The sequence below is a fragment of the Cupressus sempervirens genome, chromosome 9 (genome assembly GCF_028749045.1).
Source record: "Cupressus sempervirens isolate cs-2001-9-10 chromosome 9, ASM2874904v1, whole genome shotgun sequence".
NCBI lineage: Eukaryota > Viridiplantae > Streptophyta > Pinopsida > Cupressales > Cupressaceae > Cupressus > Cupressus sempervirens.
In genome coordinates, this window is record NC_143126.1 from 535975190 (window position 1) to 535994752 (window position 19563).

The following is a 19563-nucleotide window of genomic DNA, read 5'->3' on the forward strand; positions in this document are numbered from 1 at the left end:
TGTGGTAATTTTTTATTTTTTGCCCTTCCACCTCTTTTTTGACCTACATGTGGTTATTTGGTTGTAACTTGCTCATCCAGACTCTATTTTTCACAAACAAGATATCATCGGAAAGCTGATTATGAGCCCATCGTAATGGTGTAGTTTATTTAGAATTTTGATGTCAAAGTTACAGGTTCTATTTTACACTCCTGGAGACATATCTTGAGCATCTAATCTCTAATTTGGGAATTCTTTATATCATTGGAAAAGTCTTTTAGAGCTCTTTTTAGTGATGTTGGTTGTTTTTTTAGATTTTGCTCCAGGCACATTCTATTCATTTTTTTTCATTTTTGTATTCTAGTGGATATCTTGGTTGTTTCAGGTCCCGAGGATCAATTTTTTTGCTTTAGATGATTCATCATGGGTTGTAATATATTTTGTATCAACCTTATGTCTCTTTTGGTCTATTTAGACATCATTTGTATGCATTATTGCAAACACACTGAGATAAAGTGTCATATTTCATCTGTAGTTTTATTTTAGTTATTTTGCCTTATTTTGCCTTCTAATTTGAGTAGTGTCATCTAAGGACACTCATGCATATTATTGTATTATTGGGATTCACCATATCTTGTGCCTTATTGTACATGCACTACTCTGATTAAAGTTCCATGGGGGGTTGATATTTTTCCTTTGCTTTGTCCAGTGGGTTTCCCTTCTGTGACATTAGGCTCTTAACGTGTATGAGATTGATCACCTCAATAAACACATATTTACTCTTTTGTGCATCTTGATCATGGTTCCTTGACATGCAATTCTTTTGTCTCGCTTTTCTAGTTTCCTGTCACCTCACCCTTGTCTACATTAGGGGGTTCTTCTATTGTTTCTCATGCTTCTTTGGGTTGATGGAGTGAGCTATGTATTCAGTATGTACTAGGCAAATGTAGTGGTTGGATACTTGTGCATTTTGGTGAGATGGATCATTTACCATATATGATGGAGACATAACCCAAGAATAGAATGGACATAATAGGAAAGGGAAAAATTTATTAACTATGAGAATATGCTAATACACTTAGTGCGGAGAGAATAGACTCCAAAACATGCCCTATGGGCTTACAATAGTATAAATCTGGAGATAATTTTTTCTTCCAGTACCTTCTCTCAAACTCCACTCTGAACTATCTTTTACAATGCTAGAAATGTTCTTAAATAGACCTCAAAGGGTTAAGGATTAGGAATAAATTCTAGAAAGTGCTAGTTGGCATCCATTGCCAAAATGGAAGGCTCCAAAAGTCACTTTACAAGTCGATGCAAAATTAGAAGAATCTAGAAATGGTAGCCAAACTTTCGAGAGGCATAACTTTTGAACCATAGCTCTGATTGACAAATCGTTTACATTTTTGGAAAGCTCTCAGAGTTCTCTATAGCCCTAGTGAGAGCTTTTCTCATCCCCCATTTTTCAGATCTGTACGAGGTCATTTAGTGCCTCAAACTTGACTTTGAAGCATTCTTAGGAGGTCTCCAAAAATTGAAAAATTATGATAACTTTCAAATCATGCAACCTTTTGACCTGATTCTTTTTTTGGAATGTTATAAATTACAATTTTAATCATCCCTCCAATTTAAACCTTCTAACTCACCATAATTATGGCTCAATTACATAGTCCTATTTTTTGGCATTTACACATATCCCAAGGTACTTAAAAACTCTAACCTAAAACAATAATAGTGGAACTGTGAGAGTTGGAACCTTTATTTGACCCAAATGGGTATCCATAAATGAAAACACATGAAAAAAAAACTATGTCTAGGTTTTTTTTTTTTGGGTGACATGGGACTGCCCTTATACCTCTGGATGCTCCTGCATCAGACACCCAGGGTAGATTGAAAAGTGACCCTATCACTTTATGGATGGTAGAAGAAATCTCAAATGGGAAACCTTAGCTGCTGATATCCAAGTTAAGTCCTCTATCGACCATCCTTTCCACTTAACCAGATACTCTTCATACTTCCTATTTCTGGTACTCCTGCCCACACGACTATCCAGAATCTCTTCTATCTCCTCCTTCTTAGAAGTAGGAATTGGACATGGCTCTAGCATCAACCCCTCATCTGCACCATCATCATGATACTTTGTTAAGTCTGCAATGTTGAAGATAGGAGAAATGTGAATTCCATCTGGCAACTCCACCTCATATGCATTTCCTGAGTCATGTTTCTTCATAATTTTGCAGGGGCCAAATTTCTTCATCTTTAGCTTGTTGTAAGCACCTACTGGAAATATTTCCCTTCTCAAGTGTACCATGACTAGATCCCCTACTTGGAACTCCTTATGTCTTCTCCTTTGATCAGCCCTAGCTTTATACTGTTGATTCATCTTGATAATGTGTGCCTGGACCTCCTCATGTGGATGCTTGATATGTTTAGAAAATTCTTCTGCTTCAACACTTGTCCTCTCCCATTGCTCCATCTTCCTCAATTTCGGTGCAGTCCTTGGGCTACTTCCATATACAATTTGGAATGGTGAACTACCAATACTCCTATTTATAGAGTTATTATAAGCAAATTATTCTTGTGGTAGAATCAAATCCCATCCCTTGGGCTTATCCCCAACTAAGCATCTCAGCAAATTGCCCAGACTTCTGTTTACCACTTATGTCTGGCCGTTAGTCTATGGGTGATGTGTGGAACTGAATTTCAAGTCTATTCTCAACTTCTTCCACAATGTTCACTAGAAATACCCCACAAATTTAGTATCTCTATCAGAAACTATACTCCTTGGGAGACCATGTAGTCTCACCACCTCTCTGAAAAACAAGTCTGCAATATGGATGACATCATAAGTTTTGTGGCATGGAATGAAATGTGCCATTTTGGAGAACCTATCAACCACCACAAATATTGAGTCATTACCCCTTTGTGTCCTCAGAAATCCAAGAACAAAATCCATACTTATGTCCTCCCATGGCTTTGATGGAATAGGCAATGGCTGATATAGTCCAGTATTGTGACTAAATCCCTTGGCCGCTTGACAAACCTGAGAACTCTATACAAACTTTTTCACATTTTGTGAAATTTGAGGCCAAAAATAATGTTCTCTAAGAATGACAATGGTCTTATCTCGACCAAAATGTCCTGCCATCCCTCCACTGTGTTTCTCCTTAATCAAATTTTCCCTCATGGAACTCCTTGGAATGCATAATTGACTACCCTTGAACAACATACCACCCTGAATCAAATAGTCTAACCACTTGGTTATTTCTACAACAACAAGTTCTTTACAAGCTTTCCATGCTTCAACAAAATTAGGATCCTCAGGGTACAAATTCTTGAGTTCATCAAATCCAACTACTTCAACTTGCATTATTGTAAGCAACAACTGCCTCCTACTCAATGCATCTGCAATCCTATTAGACTTTCCACTTCTATGCTTCAACACAAATGTATAACTTTGCAAGAACTCTACCCACTTCATATGCCTCTTGTTCAATTTACCTTGGCTATTTAGGTACTGTAATGCCTGGTGATCAGTATATAAAACAAATTCCTTTGGCAATAAATAATGCCTCCATTTCTTTAAGGCTTGAACTATTGCATAGAACTCTTGATCATAAACAAAATAGTTCTTCTTCACATCATTCAATTTTTCACTAAAATATGCAATAGGCTTACCTTCTTGGCTCAATAAAACCCCAATAGCACTGCCACTAGCATCACAATCCACCTAGAACACCTTACTAAAATCAGGAAGTGCCAACACAGGTTGTTATGTCACCTTCTTCTTCAGCAATTCAAAACTTCTCGCAGCTGCCGTAGTCCATTTGAACTCTTTCCTATCCCCTCTTATTGTGTCAATCAGGGGTGCACATATGCCACTGAAATTCTTAATGAACTTCCTATAAAAACTAACCAGACCATGAAATGATCTCACCTTAGTAGCAGACCTTGGAGTAGGCCATTCCAAGATGGATTTTATGTTCTCTGGATCCATTCTGAACCTTCAAGTGACACTAGTACATTTGACCCCATTTTAGACCAAAATTTTCGACGATCTATTAAAATGGGGTCAAATTGGTCAAAATAGGCAAGGAAAAATGTGTTTTTTTAAAAAATCCATGCTCGTGTTGGTCAAAATTTTGACCAACATGGGGCTTATACATCTTTAAAAAAAGAAACATTTCTTGCTTCATGTCTTTTGCGCACAGGTTCATTTCCATTTGTGCGGGTTCCTCGGGTTTTAATGAATTTTCACATAGTTTTTGTAGAGGGTAGGGCTGGTGTTGAAAGTGGATCCGGACCCTGCTATGGAGAAGGGATGTTAGCTCTCCTTGGTCATCAACCGATGTAAGGTCAGGGTCTTTTAAAGAAAATGAAACATAATGTTATCTATAAAAGGCAATTATTGCTTCCCATTAACGCAAAGGAGCCCTTGAATAGAAGGAAACTAGAGATTCTACAGTATAGAGATGGATCTGAATGTTTCTTGGTGCCGGTTTTAATCTTTGTGAGTTTCATATTGATGGCTATATTGTTGAATATTGTGGTGAAAATATGGTGGGTGCCTCTTCACACTCAGAAGTTCTATCAAAATCAGGGTATTTACTGACCGACCTATAGGCTATTTTATGGAAGCACAAAAGAATTACTTGAAATCCAGAAGCACATCAAATTGACTCCCTCCAAGATCACACCCCACGATATTGTACATGTGGTTCTACATTTTGATGTTTGGGCAAAACAATATGGTAAAGATCCTAGCAACAACCTCTTTTAAGTTTTTTTTAAAAAAATCGGTCAAGAATTTATTTGAATTTGAAGAACCAATTTGGTTGTGTGTATTTTGAATTGTAAAATTCGGTGACTTTTGTTTTGAAATTTTCCTATTTGAATTTTTTTCCCATTATCATTTGAGATCATTCTTTTCATCTCTTATGTGATTAAGCAGGATACTAGTGAATTCTAAAATGATTTTCCAAATGTGATTAGGCAGGATACTAGTGAATTCTAAAATGATTTTCCAAATGCGATTAGGCACGGTATTTATGAATTCAAAAGCAAGAGTGACAACTTATGAATTGCAAAAGTCTGAGAACAGAAATGAAAACTTGTTCCATGACAGGAATTATGTGAATTCAAAAACAAGTGACAAGTTTTATGTATTGTAAAATCTGTTTAGTGAATTAAAAAGCAAGAGTGGTAGCTTTACGAATTGTGAAAATCTGATACCAAGATTTCCATGATGTGATTAGGCAAGGTATTTGTGATTTCAAAAACAAGAGTGATAGTTAAATGAATTGTAAAATTTGATAACAATAATTAAATCTTGTCCCCTGATATTGTTAGGCAATCTATTTGTGGATTCAAAAATAGAGCGACAACTTTATGAATTGTGAAAATATAATAAAGTGATAAAATCTTGTTCATTGGTGTGATTAGGTAGGATATTTGTGAATAAGAAAATAGAGTGAGAGATTATGAATTGTGGAAATCTGATAAAAATAATATGATCTTGTTTCTCTGATGCGATTAGTATATTTGTGAATTAAGAACAAGAGTTACAGCTTTGTGCATTGTGAATATCTCATCACAATGAATAAAATATTGCTCCCTGATGTGTGATTAGGCAGGATATTTATGTATTGGTTGGGCATTGCAGCAAGGCTTTTGGTTCATGACCCAGAGATTATGAAGTATATTTTGTCCAACAAGTCTGGGCATTACGAGAAGCCTAAGTTCGCAATTCAATTGAAACGCTTGGCTGGAACTTATAGCCTTGCACTATTTGAGGGAGACAAATGAGCTAGTCAAAGGAGACTTCTCAATCTGGCCTTTCATTTAGAATGTTTGAAGGTAAGTGTATAGTCACCCTTTTCTTAATTGGGTCTCCTGGTCTCTGTAGGTAAAAGCTATATAACTTAGGAGCACTAATTATCTTAGGATGAATCAAACCATAAACTTTTTTCATCTCTTCTCATAGATATAGTTTATGGAACTCAAAGCATATGTAGTGAGCTTATTGGGTGATTTCTGTAGTTTAATGGTTCTAGTTATGGCAACTAGCACTACCATAATGTTGTAGAGATGGGAAAATGCAATCGTTGAGGGTGTGAAAGAAATTGAGGTCTCAGAAGAATTCTGATGCCTAACTTCAGATTTAATAGCCCAGACAACATTTGGGTCTAGTTTTGAGGAAGGAAACACATATTTAACATGCTAGCTAAACTAACCTTTCTGGTTGGTAAAAGTTATGAAAAAATGTATTTTCCAGGTTCTAGGAAGTGTAGTACCTCCTTCCTTCTTATACTAGTACCTGTTTGTTAAGAAACATTATTGGATATCTGGCTGAATGAATAATTGATCTTATATATTTCCATTAAACATCATTAAGGTGGACATTAAATCAATACTTTCATATTTCAGATATAAAATATGTCTCTTACTATTATTTTTTCAATTTTTGGAAGGTTCTTTCCTACTCCAAGTAATTTAAGGTCTTGAAAGTTAGAGATGGATATTGTAAAATCATTGATGGAGATGATCTTTGATCATTAAAAGAATGTTGAGACGAGGAAACATGATAGCTACAACACTGATCTTTTGCGTCTAATGATGAATGCTTATAAGAATGAATTGAAGGACATAGATAATTTTCTGGGCTTATCTCTTCAAAACATGGTTGATGAGTGCAAGACTTTCTTTACTACAGGGAGTGAGACTACTACTACTTTACTCACATGGACACTTGTTGTACTTGGAATGCACATAGATTGGCAAGGTCAAGCAAGGGAGGAAGTGCTTCAGATCTTCAACAAAGAAACTCCAAAATTTGATGCCTTCTCTAGCCTAAAATTTGTAAGAATAAATAGAGTTTAAATTTTTGCATTCTATATCATTACTATTTTGTTTCTGGATCATATTGTATAAGATCTCGTTTGCAATAACATTTTTGATCTACTCTATCATTCATCATCAAAACAATTTAGTGTACAATAACTGCTTTCACAAGTTCAATCTTTGCCAAGGAGTATAACCCATGACTCATTTTCAAGTGAAAATGATTTTGTATGAGGTGTTGAGGTTTTACCCTCCAACAATGGTTATAACAAGAAAGGCATGCAAAAAGATGTAGCTAGGGAACTTGACTGTCCCAACAAGCATAGAGGTTATGCTACAAACTATCCTGGTGCACCATGATGAAGAGTTGTGGGGGAAAGATTCCAATGAATTCAATCCCCTAAGATTTAGTGAAGGGATTTCAAAGGCCTCTACTCATCCTGCTATATTTACAAGTTTTGGGCTGGGACCAAGAATCTGTATAGGCCAAAATTTTGCATTGATTGAAGCCAAGGTGATATTGATAATGATCTTATAGCATTTCTCATTTTTTCTCTCCCCTACATATATTCATGCCCCTATATCAGTTTTCATGCTTCAACCACTACATGGAGCTCAAATCATGTTCCAAAAGTTACACTAATGTCAGACCATTACAAATTTACAATGTTTTTCCTATCTTGAATCTCAACATTCGATAAATTGGTACAAGTGACCAGGAAAAAAAAAAAAAAAAAGGAGTTCTGCTTTTTCCCAATTGTTGTCTTCCAATCTGGAATCTAATTCTATTGGAATTGATTCAAGAATATTTGAAATCGAAGAATTGGATCTCACTACAATCCAGTCATATTTAAGAAGTACCTGTGCAGAAGGCCTAGGAATGTCAAGGGCCAAAATTGGAATAGTCTAAGAAAGGCTAGAAGAATAGAATCCCATATACTTCTTTGAATTGTTAGAGCGTGCATTACAAGTGTGAAATAAAGAAGTTGGTCTTCAAGCCAAAGAAAATGAAAATAAGTTTATTTAGCATGAATAGTGGCATTCTCTTTACTATATTTAGTGAAATATTGATTTTAGGTACAAAATGAGTCAGCAGAAGGTGCAAAGATCATGGGTACTGGATTCAAAACACCAGCCTACCACAAGGATAACCCTTAAATTGATCATGTTAAGTTCTCCATAAAAGCAACATTGAATAGGTAGGAAGATAAAATTAAAAAATAATATAGTAGCAAATCAAGATTGTACAAGGGACAAAAGATGCAGAAGATGTAGAGAGTAAGGCTAGTTTAGATGCCCTAGGGATTAAAATTTAAAACCACATTAAAAAAAAAAAGTAATAACATTTGGATATGAAAAGAGATCAACATTAGATTAATAAGACTTATATCTCAGAAGGTAGCAATGCCATACTCAATTGTCTAGGCAACACATGTGATATCTCAATGCAGTTTAACCTTTCATGTTTATTGCTTTTGTTGGTCAAATTTTTGGGATAAAAACCCTAATTCATCATTGAATTTGTCTGGACACTTCATCAAACATTTAAAAAACATAGATGAATTTGTCTGGACACTTCATCAAACATTTAAAAAACATGATTTTTATCATCAAGATGTTCATGCAAATGAAGAAAGGAGGAAAAATCCAAAGGCGGTTAAAATATGACCATTAGTGAAAGCGAGGTGGTGACAGGAGGATGAAAATAAGAATAAAGTATGTGTGAATCACAAAAGATAAAATAACAGAACAAGATAAACTAGTTACCTTTCTGACCCACTTTCTTGACACTTGTTTGCTTACTTTAAAAGGTACTTATTGAAGGGTAAATGGATATTCCTAAATTATAAGAGAGGATATGGCCAGTTCACTATTGCATTGTTGCAGGGTGTCACCATATTGCATTGTCCACATCAAAAACTTTGCTACTAATGCATAGGTGACAGAGTTCTTCAATCATTGACAATTCATTGGATGAATATTTTGTGCAAGATTTTATCAATTATGAAAGGAAAGGACCCACCTGATCTAGTGGGTAGTTATCAAATCCTTGATTTAAAATGGATACCAAAATCTCTATTAAAATTTTCATCTACTTGGATGGATCCCTGAAAACTAGTCAGAGGTAAAGGATCTTGATTTACTTTCTGTGTCTAGTTTTGCCTGTGGAGGATTGGATTTTAATGGTTTTAAATTTTTATTGGTAGCACATGTCTTCTGCATAATTAATCTATGTTCATTTTGAATATTACAAGTGACTTTTGGCAGTCAACAGTATTGTTTCCATCTCTCAACATTTCCCCCCTAGTGGTAGCATTTTTTATGAACAGAGCAATCTCTGTGTGTTGAAGATAGTGCACCAGTGAGCAACTACATCTTTTGAACCTACCATAGGCTATGCTGTAACATCCTCCATTGGTTCGAAAAGTGTTGAATAAGTGTTGGAATGTCAACAACATCTAAGTCTGCTATGTAGTAATCCTAATACCATCTCTTTTGTTGAATCAAAACTTTATGATTAGGAACTAATGCCAAATATCTATTTTGGTTGGCTTAGCTGCATCGTGATCTCTTTCCAGAGAGGCAAAGTGAACCATAAGATCCATTACAAGCATGACTGGGTAAGTGTGAAGTTGTTTGCACCTGGGGATGGCAACAAAACCAAATTTAAAAATACCAATTAACATGCTTAAGTGTCTCCAAGATTGGAGTTGTTACTAAGAGCTATAGAAATTTCAAGGGTTTAACTTCTATCTGACATCTCTTACAGATCAGCTATTTCAATTTTTACTTGGGGCTTTCTAATTTTCTGAAAGCAATTGGTTGAATATAATTTGAAAGCATTTTGTTTCATAAGCCTTTGCCAATTAAAGAGCTATATCATTATTGTTAAAAGTAAACAACATTAAAGGATAGAAAAGGAGTGAAGTGTATAGTGTAATATTCAGTACTATCATATTGGTACTTTGTCTACAAGGATTTAACGTTGATAGATTCATGAAGTGTACTATTATATTTTTGTTTTGTTTGTAAGGATGTGATAATGATAAATTCTTGAGCCTTATATGTGAATGAGATATTTTCTTTAGTCCCAAGATAGTTGCTTTCTTCAAAAAGCTCTTGAGTGACTTTTATTTAACTTCTTATTCAATTAATTTTGACAGATTAGTCTTTATATTCTTGAACTTTGTTATCACTTTTTTCAAATGAAGTGTTAACTTTTAAAGGGCCTTGGACTTTTCCATTGGAATTTTAGATTTTCTTTAGATTTTTCTAAATGTTGATGTCCTGTTGTTTTTCTCGATGTGTCTCCTTGTTCATGTTCTTGATTATGATCAGTCATTTGTATGCATGGATAGAAGACTATCAACTGGGATAGGGACTATACCTCTCTCTGTGTTATGTAAGATTTGTGTTTTCGCATGACTTTTACATGTCATGCCTTTTCTTCATGTATTATGCTGTAAAACTGGAATTGGATTTGTGTCTCCTTGTGCAAAATAAAGTTTTCATGTTATTTGTTGTTCCTTGATATATCTAATGACATGGTGCAAAGTTTATTTTGTAATTTTTGTTGTTTCTAAATTTATATTTTTGGAAACTAAATGAGAAATAAATGTGACTACTTTCTTACAAATTATTCATATGTTTGAATCAGACCAGGATAAGATCTCTAACTTTGAAATGAAGTTAATGGATATTGACACTGAACATTTGGGTATTCCTGAGTCAGAGTATTAATCCATTGTGAGGATGCCATCACAAGAGTTTGCTTGTATCTGTAAAGATTTGAGCACCATTGGTGACACAGGTATGATGTTGGGCCTATTTTGTATATTAAGTGAGACAAGAAAGGAATTTTACTTTGTTTAGATAATTTGTATCTATTACAAGGTTCTAGGTTTTTGTACTTCACTATTCTCATCTGCATTCTTGTAGAATTTGTCAAAAATGCCAGTTAAAATTGTCTTATCAAATTGTTCCTTTTATTGTTATGTTTGTAGTGTAACAATTTTATTTAATAGGTGTGACTGCCTGTGTGTTTGGGGAAGTACTGTAGAAATAGAAGCAATTTTGTGATTTTGAGCATTTATAGCTCATTTTACTTATCCCAGTTACCCTTTCTTTAATTCTTTCTTTTTTATCTCTATTAGACTACTTCTTTGTTTGCAAAGGAACTAAAGTGTTGATTATTTTGATTTTGGTAGTATTTGAAATGAAATGTCTCATAGAGCCACACTTTGTTGGGGGCTATACTTGTAAGAGTTTTGTTTGTTAGTTTGGGACATCATATTATGCACTAAATGAATCTAGTTTTTTATTTGTTTTATGTTAGTGAAATTTTTATTTGAATTGGTACAAAGATTTGTGAGAGGGTAGGAAAATTGATGTTGTACGGTTATACAACCTTGATCATGCACTGCCCTATTGTTGATGTGGGAGTTTTTGAAGTTTTGGACACAAAAAAATGAGATTTTTATGTGAGTTTTATATTTGAAAAATTTGCAGAGGTACTAATACATTGTTATTATTTTTCATGCAGTTGTTATTTCTATGACCAAGGAAGGGGTGAAGTTCTCTACCAAGGGTGCTATTGGAAGTGCAAATATTGTTTGTAGGCAAAATACCTCAGTAGACAAGGTAACCACTTTCTAACTTTCCCACTTGCACACAAAATTGAATGGCTTCAATTGATGACATTTCATAATTCTTGATGAATAAGAAATATAGAATATATTTTGATTTATTTCCAAACCTACTTTAGGTAAAAAGAAAATGATGCCCAATTCTGAAATTTGAGGGTCTTGAGTGCACAATTTCTGTTTCAACCTAGTCTACAATATGGCACTATTTTTTAATCTTCTAATCTTGCATTTACTTTTGTATGCAACCATTAATATCTTCTTGTTTTAACTTGAGAACTACTTAGTTTTTGTGTTTGAAAATTTGACATACATTTTCAATTAGTTGGTAAAATGAATCAAAAATTTATTGGTTGTATTGCCAATCTATATCTCATAGAGCTTACTACTTGAATGTATTGGATTTATTGAAAAGATCTTCTAGAGTGTAAATGGGTTTACTACATGCTTGGAAATCTAAAACTACAACTACTCAGGGAAGAAATTAGACAACTCAATTATGTCAGAAAGGTGAAAAGTTGCAATATATGGAGTAATTTGCATCTTTCTAATGTCTTTTAATATCAGAACTTTGAAGCCAAATACATAAGTTATCAAGGTGGATATACAGATGGATATGGTACTTTTGAAGACTTCAGGACATAGATGTACTCTAAAAAGTGTATTTTGTTGGTTTGTTGCTTGCTTTCTCTGTCCACATGCCTCAATTTTAGATGTAACTAAATATGGTATGTAGCCTGAAATTGCGAGTTGCTCAGTATCTCTCCTGAGTATCAAGGTATTAATGTGGGAAATGAAATTTTCTCTATTTGAATATCAACAGTAGCTTGGTTCATTGGCCTTCTTTAGTGTCAACATCACCAAGATGAATCTGGAAAATTAAAACTTAAATCAGGGACCAATACTCAACTTTTTTTTTCCAAAAGAACTAAGAATTGAACCATCTGAATACTTGTCATGTTTTCTTTTCCATGTATTATAACAAAAACTGATCTAGTTTTTATCATTTATAGGGGACCAACAAACTAGCACATTATCATTTTCTTTGGGATGAGAACAAATTTACAGCTGATGGGTTGCAATCATTAACATACAATCTTTTTTACGTGTATATCCTCTTTCATTAATTCTCTTGATTCTTTTTGTTATGCACAATGCATATCTTCTAGTGTAAATCCCCTTGCATTTAACTCTCTTGATTCATTTTTTTATGCATAGTGCATATCTGGGATTTTTCCAAGCTGGGTAAGAATATAAAGTCATGAATGAGCAGGCGTTGAACAATGGAGTTCATTACTGTACATGGATTTGATGTGCTGTTACGATCACAGGCTCTTCTATCTCTCCTTTTTGCATACACAAATCAATGATAAAGAGAAACTAGGGGGCTACACAATGGAATCTTTTGTTGAGTTGGGGGAATGGAATGGGAACTAAAAGTCATTAAATTTTGATTGATTGTGTTATAAATTATGCCTCCACCTAGTTTTTCCCTTCATTCATTCATTTATGATTCAAGAGTGGATATATATTTTGTCTTTTGTTGTGCCCTTGTGATCTATGTTTCTGCAGTGATCTTTTTCAATGGAGAATGAAGAAAGGGAAAAGGAAAAGGAAGGGTCTTGTATACACTGTATAGTAGAAGTGGCTTACATACAATACTTTAGTTGCTAGTAGGAGCAACAGGAGGCTAGGTCAATCAATAGTAGTGGTAGTAGTAGTAATAGTACTAACTATACTAGTCAGTAGCTTGCAGCCTTTAGAGCTGATTTCTCCACACCAAAATCTAGACTTGTATAATTGAGCAGTCTTAGTTTCAATGTTTACAGCCCTGATCATGAACATTGATCAAAATTGTGCACAAATTTGGCTTGTTAAAAAATGGTTAGTTGCTGATGTAAATAGATTTACTTTGCTCCTTATTTGATTTGTTTGAGCTGACTGAGTTTATGATTTGAAATGAAGTGGGTAGTTTCCTTTTTATATGGCTATAGAGTCCAAAGTGTATGACTCAAAAAATAGATAAATTGAAATAATTCATATCAATTAAATCATCTCACTTCATTCACCAAATCAAAATTGATTCCTTAAATTTAGATCGCGCTTCTTCATTATTGCCTAGCAAATGCAAATGTTGCATGATATATTATATCCATCACACTGTAGAAATTTGGTCTACCATTTAGAATCTAGGTAGTTCAACCAATTTTCCCTGTCCAAACTATGATGTGATTCAGAGCAGATGCATACATATGCTGTAGCTGTGGTATGTCTAAAGAAATATAATATTACTCAGCTTTTTTGCAAGTTTGTGAGACTGTCAGGGTTTGGTTTGCCTAATATATCTGAATTTTAGTAAAAGCAAGAAACAACTATATTTTAGTCCAAAAGAAGCCTATTCATTTTGAAAGAATTTTGGCTCAATGGTAATTTTGGACACTTTAAATATCATGTTTATGAATTTAATCTGCATCAGTCTCGAAATATTAAGGGCATAGTGATTGCGTAGCTGCATCTAGCTCTCCTTGATTGGCAGGAGTTAAATTACATATGGTAGCAAAGATGCTTATAAGTAGAGTTATTTTGTTATGGTATTTTAATCATAGGGAAATAGGTTAATTAGTATTTTGATCCAATAATTTCTTCTTCTCTTTCTTGTAAGGCATTCCTATTTGAGAAAGTGTACCTCTCCATATTGTGTTGATATTGTAGTGATGAGCTATAAATGACAATCATTATCTAGTTATTGGGTACATTTGAATACCTAGGGATTTTCACCATTCCATCCCTTTGTTATTAAGAGGGGGACCCTATCTATGATTTTGTTACCTTTTATAGATCTAGTGATTAGTACTCTTTATTATCATTTCGTGATCACTAAGATATGATCACTTCTGGGCTTTGATGTAGGAAAGAATGTGATCTTCTCATTTAAGGCCTTTCTTACTTTACTATGCTAATTTATGCTAAATTGCTTTAAGGTTTGATATTGGTGGGAGATAGAGCAATGGGATGGGCCAGGAGGAAGAAGAGGAGAAGAGAAGAGTTCAAGTATGCTTCAAATTCAAGCAGTTAATTTTATGTTTTTTTTCTGTTGTTGTACTTGAGATTGACAATAATTGCCTTTTCAGGTAATTTCAAAGCTTCATTTGATTTTTTGACCATTTCTCCTTAGAATATTGAAGGAAGAGGTGGAACAAAACCTCCCAAAGAAAAAAGAAATAATCCTATATGCAAATATAATGGAACATCAAAAACAGATCCAAGAGCATTTAGTCAATAAAACACTTGAGGCCCACCTGCAGGGTAAGGCAGAGCGAGGTAGGGTAATGTGTTCTCTAATTTGGAAGAGTTATTTTATAGAGCTCGTGCATGAGTTGTGTTCATTTATTAAATTGTACTATCATCCATTTAGCCATTCTTATTTTCTTGAATAGTAAAAGTTTGGTATGACTTCCTTCATCTATTTCAGGCACATGCATCAGAATAAAGCTAAACAATTTGATGATTCAACTGAGAAAGAATTTCAACCATCCTAATCTATTGGAATCATAGTTTGATCAATCAAGTAAGGTTTTAATTAGCAATTGAGCATGGTTATTTTGAAACTAATTACTAGTGGGACAAATTGATTTAGTGTCTAACATTGAGCTTTCTCTTTAGCTGATTACCCACCAGTGGCTCAGTTGGTTCAACAGTGTGGAAAATTTGGCTTGTTAGACATACTTATATTGCATTTGAAAGCTCTAAAACATAAGGTACCAATAAAAATTTGCATTAGTTAACCTTCATTTTTACTATGCCCTTAAGTTTCTTGTACTGATTTCAAGTAACACAACAATCAAGAGAACAGTTTGCTTGATGTTCTCAATTTCTGTGTGCTTCTGCATTTTAGGGCATGCACTTTGTAGTTTCTAAGCATGATTTTTTGATGGTGCTAAAATTGTACATTGATTACAGATTTTGATATTTTCTCAATGGACGAAAGTTCTAGACTTGCTAGAATACTATCTTTAAGCATGTGCAGTTTTCTTACAAATTCTTCTTTAATGTCTTTTTCAATACAAATTAATGATATTAATGATCCAAAAAGAAAATTTCGTATCTTTTTGTTAAGCACATGAGCTGGTGGGCTTGGGATCAATCTCACTACTGCAAATACCTATATCATTTATGACAGTGACTGGGTAAGATATAAGTTTACATCTTATCATATTAGTTTCATTGTGGTATGCATTTTTAATGCATGTTTATAGAGTAGAACAAATTATTTATTATGCAGGAACTTTTTTTATGAACTTGCATTGAAGTTTGTTTGTATGTATTTATTGTAATTATATCAATATAATAAGTTTGATTATGCAGAATCCTCAAATGGATTTGTAAGCAATGGATCGGTGTCATAGGATTGGACAAACAAAGCATGTACATGTCTACAAGCTTATCACGACTCATTCTGTGGAGGTAAGGATTGTTTGTTAAACTATTGGAGACTACTGGGCAACTCTGGTTGGTGGAATTCTTATCAAGAGGGGTGGAAAATCTGCAGGTTTGTGGTATTCCCAAAGGTCTCTTTTATTATGCCTGTAAATCTGGATTGTGACTTAGGCATATATCATTGGTAAGTTTCTCTTGTAACATCTATGATGTTTGTAATTGAAAAATAATTGAAACTTCTCAAAGAATGGTTAAAAATTTCCAAAGGTCTCTTTTATTATGCAGGTTACTATGAGAGCTGGTAGTGCAGGTTAACACAACCAAAAAATTGCTTGCAAACATTCAGAGAATAATAAATGCCACAGTTATGGAATGTTAGGATATGTGGTACATTTTGCAAGTCCTTGTTATAAATTGACCTCTAATGAAATCAGGTGCTATCCTTGAGAGAAATCTCAAGATTTCTTGGAGCATTGATATGGGAATTATACAATGATCTAGGCAAAGCATCTTAGGTTTCTATATTTTGGGCAAGGGTTGGGGAATAGAGTGGCATATGCTACATTGTTCAAAATACATTCAATTTACTTCCCATGATTAGTGGTTGATGACTTTCCAAAAATAGGCACATTTTCAATGCAATTACATCAGTAATCTCCATTCTTTGGCTCTTCTTGTCTCAATAGGCTAATCATTGTTGTGTAAATATCTCATTCGAATGGTGTGCGTACAAGTGGTGTTTGGTGTTTTCTATGATTTTGTATTGTACTATTTTTTTGATTTATTGAAAGAATTGGCATGCTTCTTGATATCTATTTTAATCAAATAAGATGTGACATCCTATCTTCACCATAGCGTCTACGAGTAGAATATTCACCACAGCATGTAGGAGTAGAATATTCACTACTAGACTCTTCATCAAATAAAAATATGAAGCCAACGATGTAATAATTATGTCCAAGATTTATGCTTTTAGATAAATATGGGTCTAATAATAAGATTGAAATGTGCTACTCCTAATGGATTTTTTGACAAAGAATGAAAAAAGACAACGAAGCACCCAATCAAGGAACTAGCCTCGAGAAAAGGAGCTGACCACAACAAATATCTTTTAAAAAGGAGCAAGAACATCGAATTTGAAGACTGTAGCTGATGTGGCTTTAATGAATGTTGCTAAATTAGATGAGTTGATCAAGAAATATTCAAATGAGATCCCCACTAGTGAAAATGAATTATATAGAGATCCAAAGCCAGAACCTGTCACTGAGTTACCAATGAAGATTTTCCAAACAAAGCAGTTGTTTGATAAACCATCAACTAAGGTTCGAACAAGCACAGAAGCAACTCAGTTGGAGAATGGCCAGGTATTGCATGATGAGGTTAAGGATGGTGTGATTAATAACAATTTTCTTTCTAAATCCCAACAATGTTCTAGTTTTGTGACTCGTGAATTTGAACATCTAGGGGACAGATTGATCAAATTAATGGATTGCGATACAGAGTTTATAGCTATGAAAAATTGTTTCCTTACTAGCCTAAATAAAATTGGAATTGCAACCAGTGTTACTGGTATTTATCAAAATTCACATACAAATAGGCTGGGACAGGCTCGGCTGTAGATTTTCAATAAACAGGTTGAGATAACAAGAAATTCTCATGGTAAAGAAAATGTTAATTATGCATGGCATGGGGCATCCGATACAAGTATATCATCAATTATACTACATGGTTTTAGCAATAACAAATTAATGAATGGTGGTCTGACATATGGTGTTGGTGTTTATCTTGCTCCTAAAGATTGCTTGTACTTGAGGTATGAAAGATTATGTTCAAAGATGATGTCTTTGGTGGGGATTTATTTTAAATGTTTGAATTCTAGAATATTCTTTCCTTTAATACACATATTCTTTATTTAAGAAGGAATGTTTGATTGACTAGTATTGCTTATTCTTTACAGTGTTTTATTTTTAGACTTGGGCATTAATGGGGAACATTATGCTATGTTGTGTGAAATTATTTTGGGGAATGTTGGGGAAGTTCCTCTTTGCTCTCTTTGAAAGATAATTTTTGAGAAATTTTTTAATTTGATCATATAGTAATTTTGTTTTAAAAGATAACATTTTTGAAAACAGTTTTCACTCATTCTTGTTATTCTGCAGGATAAGGATTCCCTATCTATTCCAATGGGGAGCACACATATTTGATGCAGGACAAGCATTTGCAATGATGGATTTTTCTTTTGTCTCACACTTTGAGGTTAGCTTGTCAAATTCCAAATTTTAGTCTTCATACTTAATTGTTTTTGTAGTTGCTGACTACTTTGTTAATTATCCATATGCTGCAAAGTGTATTGATTGTTGTGCTTTGAATTGGCTTTGTATTGATTTTTGTGCTTTGAATTGTACTTTGTATCCATATGCTGCAAAGCATAAATAATAAAGATTTTGTTACATGTTGTAGTTGCCACTATCTTGGTGGACATGTATGCAAGTTGTGGAAGAATACACATGGCATGTAGTTGTGTGTGTATGTATGCATGTTTTTTTATGCATGTACATATATAATATCTATATGTATGTATATAGCTGTGTGTGTACATGGATGTATACCATTTTTAATGGAATACCTCAAAGAAATGTGGTTTTATAGCATTCCATAATTGTAGGATATGCACAAATTGGGATATATATGTGGATACATGCATGCACTACAATTATCACATGTACGTATGTAGAAACTTGATTTTACATGCATGCACTACAATTGTTTGAAACCTAATTTTATTTGAAAATGAAATTTCTTGAAACCATAAAAAATTTATGCAAAAACACCATCAATTACACCCTAAGAACATTGTAACCCTTGTTTCATTTGAGCAGCACAATTTGTGGCACCTTGCACCTTGATGGCTCTCATGGGCTCCTCTGGCTCTAGAAAATCTACTCTCTTGGATGCCCTTGTAGGTAATATCAATTGGGTTTCCATTTCCCATCAAGTAGATGATGAATTTCATATTTGATTTTTGATTCATGAAGCTTTTTAGATGTTTTATTTGTGTTGTGGAAATTAGGTAGATTGGTAGCTAATGCATTTCAGTCTGGATCTATCAAGCTGAATGGCCGAAAGAAAAAGCTCTCCTTTGGAACTGTTGTATGATTTAATCAAAGAAGTATTTTTTGAGTGAATTTTTGATGTTTGATATTATATTCTTACATGGGTGCTATTTTCCTCTCTGCTTTTTTCTTGTAGGCATATGTAACTCAAGATGATACTCTAATTGGGACCTTGACGGTGAGAGAAAGCATAGCATACTCTGCTCGTGTAAGGCTCCCTAATAAAATGCCCTGGTCAGAGAAATCAGCACTAGTAGAGTCTACAATTGTGGAAATGGGTCTTTAGGAATGTGCCAACACTCCCATAGGAATTTGGCACCTAAGGGGAATCGGTGGTGGAGAAAAGAAAAGAGTGAGCATTGCCTTAGAAATTCTAATGAGGCCAAGGTTGCTATTTTTGGATGAACCAACAAGCGGCTTAGACAGTTAAGACTATTTCTAAATTGGTGGTAGATACTGAATCCATCATCAAGGTTTTTGTTTGTTAGAAGTTTTGTGGATGTTCCTTAGATGATACCATTAGTTCAAATTCATCTAACAAGGAACCTTTC

The 19563-nt window shown here is 34.1% G+C and overlaps 2 pseudogenes; both read left to right on the forward strand.

The window, feature by feature from the left end:
* The first annotated feature begins 4451 nt into the window (after positions 1-4451).
* On the forward strand, positions 4452-7462 carry LOC149539711 (cytochrome P450 CYP72A616-like; annotated as a pseudogene).
* A 7012-nt stretch (positions 7463-14474) lies between these two features.
* Positions 14475-19298, forward strand: LOC149539712 (chromatin remodeling protein DDM1-like; annotated as a pseudogene).
* The last annotated feature ends 265 nt before the right edge of the window (positions 19299-19563 follow it).